This window comes from Phodopus roborovskii, unplaced genomic scaffold (assembly GCF_943737965.1).
Source record: "Phodopus roborovskii unplaced genomic scaffold, PHOROB, whole genome shotgun sequence".
NCBI lineage: Eukaryota > Metazoa > Chordata > Mammalia > Rodentia > Cricetidae > Phodopus > Phodopus roborovskii.
Genome location: NW_026126469.1, coordinates 3,341,731 through 3,350,117, shown reverse-complemented (window position 1 = coordinate 3,350,117; position 8,387 = coordinate 3,341,731).

Genomic DNA, 8,387 nt, shown 5'->3' with positions numbered 1-8,387 from the left:
GCACCTCTAGAGTTACATTGCCCTTACTTATGTCCTTCAGTGACAAGGCACATACCCACAATGATGCCCATAGAAACTCACTTTTGCTCATCTGCACTGTGATCCCAGGTAAACCCTAGGCCTCTCTGAGCCTGTGAAATGAATGGTGTCAGCGATTGTCCTGGGTCAGTGGGGGAGTGAGGGTCAGTGATAGTGGCTGTGTTCCTGTGTCTCTATGTAGAAGGACAGGACTGTCTTCCTTTCCCAGACCTTGATCCAAACCCAAGGGCTTTATCCTTGCTTATCTGGAGGTGGCTTCATGTCCCCAAGCCCTGTGATACAATGACAGCCTAGTCAAAAGCCCTGGAAACAGGATGGAGGTAGGGCCTGTTCCTGTTGGGCTCAGTCTGGCACTGGTTTTAGGGAGATGGAGTCAGAGCAGCCTGGAGGCCAGGTAGGAGGACCCAGAAGGCACTGTCACAGTCCACCATCAGCCTAAGATACCCGCCCTCCACCGTCCTGCTGCAGGTGTCCAGGGTACTACCCTGGGTCTAGCCAGGTAAGGGGTCTTGGCTTCCCAATGAGACTAGGCAGTCCCAACAGCCTGGGCCCTAAATGTGTCTTCCTTGGTGTCAGGCTAGCCTCAACTCATCTCATTGGTCTCTTCTCTCCTGACTTCACTTCACCTCTTCTAGAGACAAGAGCAACTTCATCAAGAGATTTGGGCTCCTGTAGATGACCCAGCCTTGACCCCCAGGCAGCATAGGCCCAGCCTCAATGAGTGCTTGCCTACTGTGTGTGATGAGTGGTCTGGAGCGGCTATTGTAATTAGTGGGAACGTGCCTCATTTGCCAGGGAGGAAAATCCCATCTTGGAAACACACATCGGATGCAAGGTCAATTTTACCCAAGGGGCCATAAAATCCCTTTTCCAATCACCTGGTACTGTTGGCTGCCAGCAATGTTAATCCTGGTGATGTTATTTAGAACTGAGGCATCGCTTGGCGGGGGGAGAAACAGGTCCACGACCCTCCCTAAGGAGCCCCTGATTCTCTTGCAGAGGTCCTCAAAGACAGAAAACTAAGTTCTCAAGAGGTGGGCTCTCCAGCAGGTGAGGAGACTGAGAACCTGGGTGGCTGCAGGGACTGCCATACATGGGGTAGTGTGTTCCCGCTTGCCTGTAGACATTGTCCTTCTGGTCACTAATCACATGCCTGCCTCGTCTTCCCTCCAGGGTTAGCACCACCTTCCAGCCTATCATTAAAAAATGTGTCCTTGATTACCGGGGTAACAATGAAAACACATTAATTGAATCTCCAAGAAATCACCATTTTTGTAACTTGTGCCTAGTTCCTGAGATAAATTAAACATTGTAAGGTGTAGGGATTTTCCGCCCGCCGCCTGGTCTTGTCCCGCCGCCGCGCCAACCCCAAATAACACATTGAGACTCTGTAATTGATATAATTCTGTTGGCCAGGTACTTGTTTCTTATCGGCTAGCTCTGTCTTAAGTATTAACCCATTTCTATGTATTTCCACGTGGTCTTACCAGCGAGAGGCGGCTGGCGGTCCTATTCTCTCCAGATTCTCCATCTTGACTCCTTACTTACTACTTACTATTTCCTAAGCCTAAATCTTTTCTTTAGACTAAAAGGGGAATTGTAGTGAGATATTCCTTCTGTGGTACTGACCACGCCCATTTGGGGGTGGAGCCATGGGCAGAAGTGGAAATTGCTGGTGTTCATCTGTCTAGGCTGTAAGTTATTTCTCCCTGAATAAACATCTATTCGGCCTATTCGTTTATCCTGGTCCTTATTTAATCGCAATAAAACATCTCTCTCATACTGCACTTCTGGCTCATGAATGAGGGGCTGATACTGCCATTATCACTGATGTGGGCTTCAGTGAGAAAATGCTGCTGCCTCCTGGTAGGCTGGTAGCTTCTGCCTGGCCTGAGTGGCAACACAGTCACCAGCCATAGGATAGGTGTACAGTGGGGTGGCTGGCTTCTCAGCTGGCTGGTTGTGAGCAGGTAGCTGGAGGACCTGCCACCTTTTATCCCATGATCCCTTCAAATTACAAGGCTGAAGCCTCTGGACCGGAAGCTGTCTAGAGGATATGACCCAAGGAGGTATGGCTGAGGATCCAGGCAGAGGTGGGCCAGCAGGCAGGAGGGTAGTCCATTGAGGAGGAGGGAGGCAGTGAGCAGGATAAGTGAGTGCAGTGAGGAATGGGACCAGAAAGGGGGAACCCAGGATGTGGGAGAGGGACACACAGCACAATGAGACCAAAATTCACCTTCTTTGGTTAAAGGCCCAGGGCCCATCTGGTCCACAGACATCTCAAACTCAGGCGAGCAAGAGGCTGCTGAGGGTGCTCTCAGTGAGGGGCTGCTGAGGGTGTTCTCAGTGAGGGGCTGCTGAGGGTGCTCCCACTCAGGAGTGGCCAGGTGGAGTGGGCTGTGTGTGTGTGTGAGAGGAAGTGGGTGCTTGGAAGAGAAGTCTGCAGGCTTGTCAGAGGGCTTGCAGCAGTAGTGGGCATAGTGTTGGTAAGGAAATTCCCATGGCTCTTGATGGCTAAGGGAGGGGAGACTGTGTAACATGAAAAATAAAAGACTCAGAGACAGATATTGGGGTTCAAGCTTAAGCTGAAGTTCAGAGAAGCAAAGCAGCTGGCACTAGCTCTCACTCTACCTCAGGCTGAAAGGGCTGATCCATGAGCTCTTCACCAAGCCTCTCAAACTCACAGAGATCCACCTGCCTCTGCCTCTGTTTCTTTCTTAAACACCTCTCATGAGTCCTGGGTTTAAAGGTATGAGCTCCAATTCTCTAATGTATCCCTGGGTGGCCTTGGACTCACAAAGATCCATCTATCTCTTAATCCTGAGCCATAGAATTAAAGGCGTGTACCACCAACTCCTAGCATCTGGCTGCTGGGATTAAAGGTGTGTGCATGGCTCCTAACTGACTTTGCTTTCTGAATCCTCAGGCAAGCTTTAATAAATCATAAATAATATGTCATTACAAGACTATAGGCTCCAGGACTCAGGGATAAGTTTTATGTGCTTGCCAACAGTACTCAAGAAGACCAGCTTTGAATGGGGGAGGACATAGAAACCCCCTGAAGAGGCAGTGGGGGGGGCAGAGCATGAACCAACAATCTGCTCTCTGGATGGGTGGCTCAAAGAGCAGTGTCCCATCTAGGCAGACTCAGGGTCAAAGGCTGGAGTCACCAGGAGCTGGGACTCTGACTAGCAAGGCAGGACTTCCTCCTATACAGTGGGCAGGTGGCATTTGCCAGAACACATAGGGAGTACAATAGTTACCACTCTGAGGGGCTGGATGAGCCACACCATCAAATGGTCTCCCTGTCCATCCCCCTCCCCACCTACTCGGTCCTCCCTTATCTTGGCAAACCTCTGTCACCCAAAGGCTTCCCTGGAGGCTCTGAAGGGGTCCCATGGTCAGAAAGCAGCTTGCAGCCTTTCTGCTCCCAGCCATGGGAACCATGCTGGGGAAGAGCCACCACAGTACCGCCATTGAGTAGAGCATACTAGAGTCTGTGGATGAAAGGGACACCCTTCCTGGAGACAAAACTGGTCCTGGTAAAGGTCAGGGAACTGACAGGGTAGGCTCTGTGCTCTACACTGAATCCTGTCCCCAACTCATAGGTAAATATGTGTCCACCTGAACCCTCAGATGCATCCTCAGGCACTATGCCCACTCCGGGCCCAGATTCCAGGCTCTCCACCTCAGACAGGGGCAGAATTCCAGCTTTGGGTGCCCATCACCTGGCAGGTGGTTACCACCATCCTAAGTCCATGCTGTTCCCCAAGGAGAACAGCTTGCCGTCCCTGGGCCATTCTTAGCCAAGGTGTTGCCACCCTGAGCTGCCCAGCTCACACAGCTCTAACTGCCCTGTAACACAGGGAAACCAATCCGGAGTTCCCCACAGGAGAGATGGGGGAACCCCTGCACAGAGCTGGGAAAGTGTAGGGTAATTGGCTTCAAAGGAAGCAGCGGAGGAAAGGAACACCCTCAAACCAACGAGAGTTGTGACCACATGGCTACCTATCATGAAAACCACAAACCCAAGCAGGAGTGGAAGCTTTGCCCCTGCTTTGCCTTCCCTGGCAGGAGTTTCAGCCTGGGTGGATTCACTATTCTACTTCTGCCCTGGGCACTAGATCGCCAAGCACCTGTGTCTGGTCTGCAGGGTTGAGGTGCCATCTGGTGGCAAACATGAGAACTACATTCTACTCTTGTTCTGCCTGCCGCTAGCATAGGAGGGCCAGGGGCCAGCCTTTGGCAGCTTGCTCCACAGTCCGCTTTAACCTAAGAGCCCTGGTGTCCAGAAGCAGAAACAGGCCTTGGGATTTCTAGTCTGGCACCATTGCCTGCACTGACAGGCTGGTACCCTCCAGGAAGAGGGCCAGGTAGGATAGAACAAGAGAGACAAGAACCCAGATCTGATCCCGGTAAGGTGAACTTGTACTGACCACCAGTTCATGCTGACATTCTGACACCATTGTCCTGCTGGAAGTGACAAGAGAAGGGATCTGACCCTATCTGGGTGGGAGTCTTAGGTAAAGAGAGATCCTCAGCCTGGCAGGGATGGCATGTTCTGCTTATACCCAGGGACCTCCTGGAGCACAATAGCATGGCGGCCAGTATGCCACCTCCCAGCATGAGGCCTCAGAGCCCTCAGCACCCTGCAGTTATGGCAATTTATTGGAGCTGTGTCATCCGCAAGAAGATTTTCTTTAGCATTCTTAAATGTGAGCAGTATTGTCCAGAGAGTGACCATGGAGGAGAGGCAAATGGCCTGTCACTACACATATCCTGAGAGCACACAAGCCACATTGGGGACTGGGCAGTTCACGGGTGTATCTTCCTCCCCACAGCCTTAGCCTCTGAAATGGGGATCCCCAGAAGGACCTCAAAGACCCAGAACACCTCATGCCCCCTTTTGGGGTGTTATAAGCCATACAGACAGGATCTCACTGTGTATCTTAGATTGGCCTCAATCTCATGGCAATCCTCGTGCCTTACTTAGTTTTATGCAATCCTGATACTAGCATAAACTACTGTGCCTAGTTCTAATGCCCACACCATGATTCCAGGACCCAGCTCCCAGCCTGTTCTGCAACCTTCCCCCCTACTCCTGCAGACTGGGAGGGTAGAGGGCACACAGCTCTCAGAAGCACAAATCTACCTTGCCAGGAACAGGAGCCTAACAGTCCCTACCTTCTGGCCTTGGGATGACTTGGTCATACAGGCCACTTCATCCCTCATCTGCCCCTCTGGCTATGAGTCTAAGGACACCTGGAAGATTCAAGGCCATGGCTCAGAGCCACAGCCAAGTGTCACTTTATATCTCTAATGGATCAAAGGGGAGTTCACATTTAGTCCTGGGAAGGAAAAGGAGTGGCCTGAGTCCCAAGTGGCAGAGGGCTCTTCAGCAATGTCCACAAAACCTATGGTCCATTTATCTGGGATTTGCTGGGATCCTCCAGTCCTATGCAGGGTGCTTTGAGGCTTCAAGTGGAGAGGACAGACTGGCTGGGTCTCAACCAGCGAAGGTTAAAGATGGGAACTACTCAGGGGTGCAGCTGGTTCTGACTTGGGGTTTACCAGGCTCTGAAATGAACATGGGACACTTAATGTCAAGGCCATAGTGAGAAAAGTAAAATCAGACCACGTGGTCCCCTCTTCATCCCAGGCCAGCTGTAGACAAGAAGCTGTGGGCAACACAGCCTTTCCCTATCTCTTCTCTCCTCAGTTTGCTCTAGGCACCAGCCAAGGAGGGATGAGTGTGTCTGGGTAGCTAGCCCCTTACCACCACTCCAGGCTTCTCAAGGCCATCTGGGTGTCATGGCAACATGAGCAGGAAGCAACCGCCATAGCAACTGGTGTCCAGGGAAATGTGCTGCCTAGCAACAGGGGCCAGGGCCACTCTAGCTCCTAACAACACTCTCGTTTCCCACACTTCTGTGTGGCTGTGAGTCTCTGCACCTATGTAGGACCAATGGAGACCAACCCTTCTTCTGCATGAAGCTGGAGCTCCACACAGGCCCTCACCTCAACCTACCACACCAATTTTCAGGTTGTTTAACATGTTAGTACAGCTGATGCTCTGATCAGGAGCCAGCTATGCTGCAGAGCCAAGATTCTTCTCCTTCTAGACTCCCTCACCTCCCAGGACACTCTGAAACTCAAGACCATACAAGGACCATGGAAAGAGGGGAGGCATCTTCAGGGTTGGCTCTGAAAGAAACCAACCTTCCAGACAGGGCACAGCCCAAGCAAAGGTAAGGCGATTTAAAAATGTGGGATTCCGGGTTGAAGTGGAAGCCCAGAGTCTCAGACAGGAGATCAAAAGAGCATATAAATGCCCTGGGTACTACCTCACAACTGCTCAGCAGCTGTGGCCCAACCTGGACACCTGGAGGTGAGACCTGAGTGCCTTAGTCTATAGCCTCTGGGTGAGACCACTGTAGTCATACAGGACAAGAGCCTCTGAAGATCCTGAGCATCTCCTGGACACTTACCAGGCTGGAGACACAGAACACAGAACACCGCCACCAATGTCAGCTACTCAGGGCCTTTGCTGGTGCTGACTTTCACCCTTACCTTAGTCACCTCACACCAAATGCCTTTCAGAGACCAGCATATCCTGGTAACCATGAGACCTCAGAGGGTAGTAGACAGGCAGAGGGCTTGGAACACCAGCAGCCTGAGTGGGCAGCTTCTGAGTAGTTTAGGACACACTGAGGCAACACCAGGTCCTTCCCATTACATGATTGCCTTCCTGTTACTGTGGATATAAAGAAAAATACAGAACTCCAGCTGAGCCCAGCCTGAGCTGCCACTGTAGTATATACCTCTTCCTCTGTCACAGGTCTCAATGGCTTCTGCTGAGTATCCATTCCATGTCTGCAGGATGGCAGGAGAGGGACCATCTGTAAAGGGATGTCAGGAAACTAAAAATGGGGTGCAGAGCTAACTCAGGGAGACAACTTACTGGACCTGGGCACTGGCTGGAGGCAAACCTGTACTCCAGTACTGATTATGGCAACTGCCAAGAGAACTTTCTAGGCAAACTCTCTAGGTCTAAGTCTTCATTCCAGACACCAGAGCTGGAGCAGGGAGATGTGTGGCAAAAGGCCTTCCTTCTTAGACCTCGACCATCTTTGTATTTAATACAAAAAGTACCCATTAGCTTTCTCAACCCCCTCATAAACAGAGACAGAAAAGAAAACTGACATGTTTTTATTAGAACAGTATCTATAAGAAGTCTCATAGACCAAACATAAAGGAAAACAGAGCCAAAGAACCATAAAGGGGAAAGAGACAATGCAGGCATCAAAAGATCTTGTTCTCCCCAAAACCACTGTTTCCTGGAAAGAGAACAGGACACTCTGAAAAAGAGTCTAATAGGGATTAGCAGTAACACCTTAGGAATAAAAAAAAAAAAAATATGACCACTGATGCTGGGCAGTGGTGGTGCATGCCTTTAATCCCAGCACTTGAGAGGCAGAGGCAGAGGCAGAAATATCTCTGTGAGTTTCAGGCCAGCCTGGTCTACTAAGCTACACAGACAAACCCTGTCTACACACACACACACACTGAAATTCAAAGACCATCATGTGCTACATAATACTTTGGTCAACTACAGGCCACTTGTGGTCCCATAAGAATGTATAATATTAACTGGGCACAGCTAATATTAGGTGGTGTATGCCTTTAATCCCAGCACTCAGGAGGCAGAAGCAGGCAGATCTCTGAGAGTTTGAGACCAGCCTGGTCTACAAGAGCTAGTTCCAGGACAGCCTCCAAAACTACACAGAGAAACCAAAAATAAATAAATAATATTGAGGACTGAGAGTGCAATTCAACAGTAGTTGCTTGCCTATCATGTCCAAAAGTTTTGGGTTCCATCCCCATCACTGCTAAAAAAAAACTTTTGGTAGTATTGAAAACCTCACATCAACTAATTATGATGTAAGCATTATGACAAAACATATCCCTTGTGCTTGTAGCGGGAGTGGCGAGGACACACCAACCGTTCTGCCAGCTGAATAAAGTGCAGCACATACAAGGTTACAAGGTACAGTGCCTCAGATTTCAGGAGCCCATTCCCCATGGAGGGATGCTCTCTCAGCCTAGATACAAGGGCAAGTGCCTAGGCCCTGCCCCAAGGGAAGTCACAGACTTTGATGATCCCCATGGGAGGTCTTACTTTCCCTGGGGAGTGAGGTGTAGGATGGGGGGGGGAGGGTTGGTGGGGAAATAGGAGGACAGGACAGGAGGGAGAGAAAACTGGGACTGGTATGTAAAATAAGATTGTTTTTAATTTAAATAAAAAATAGTATAACAAACAAAACCAAAACAAGATGCCATGCCCAACC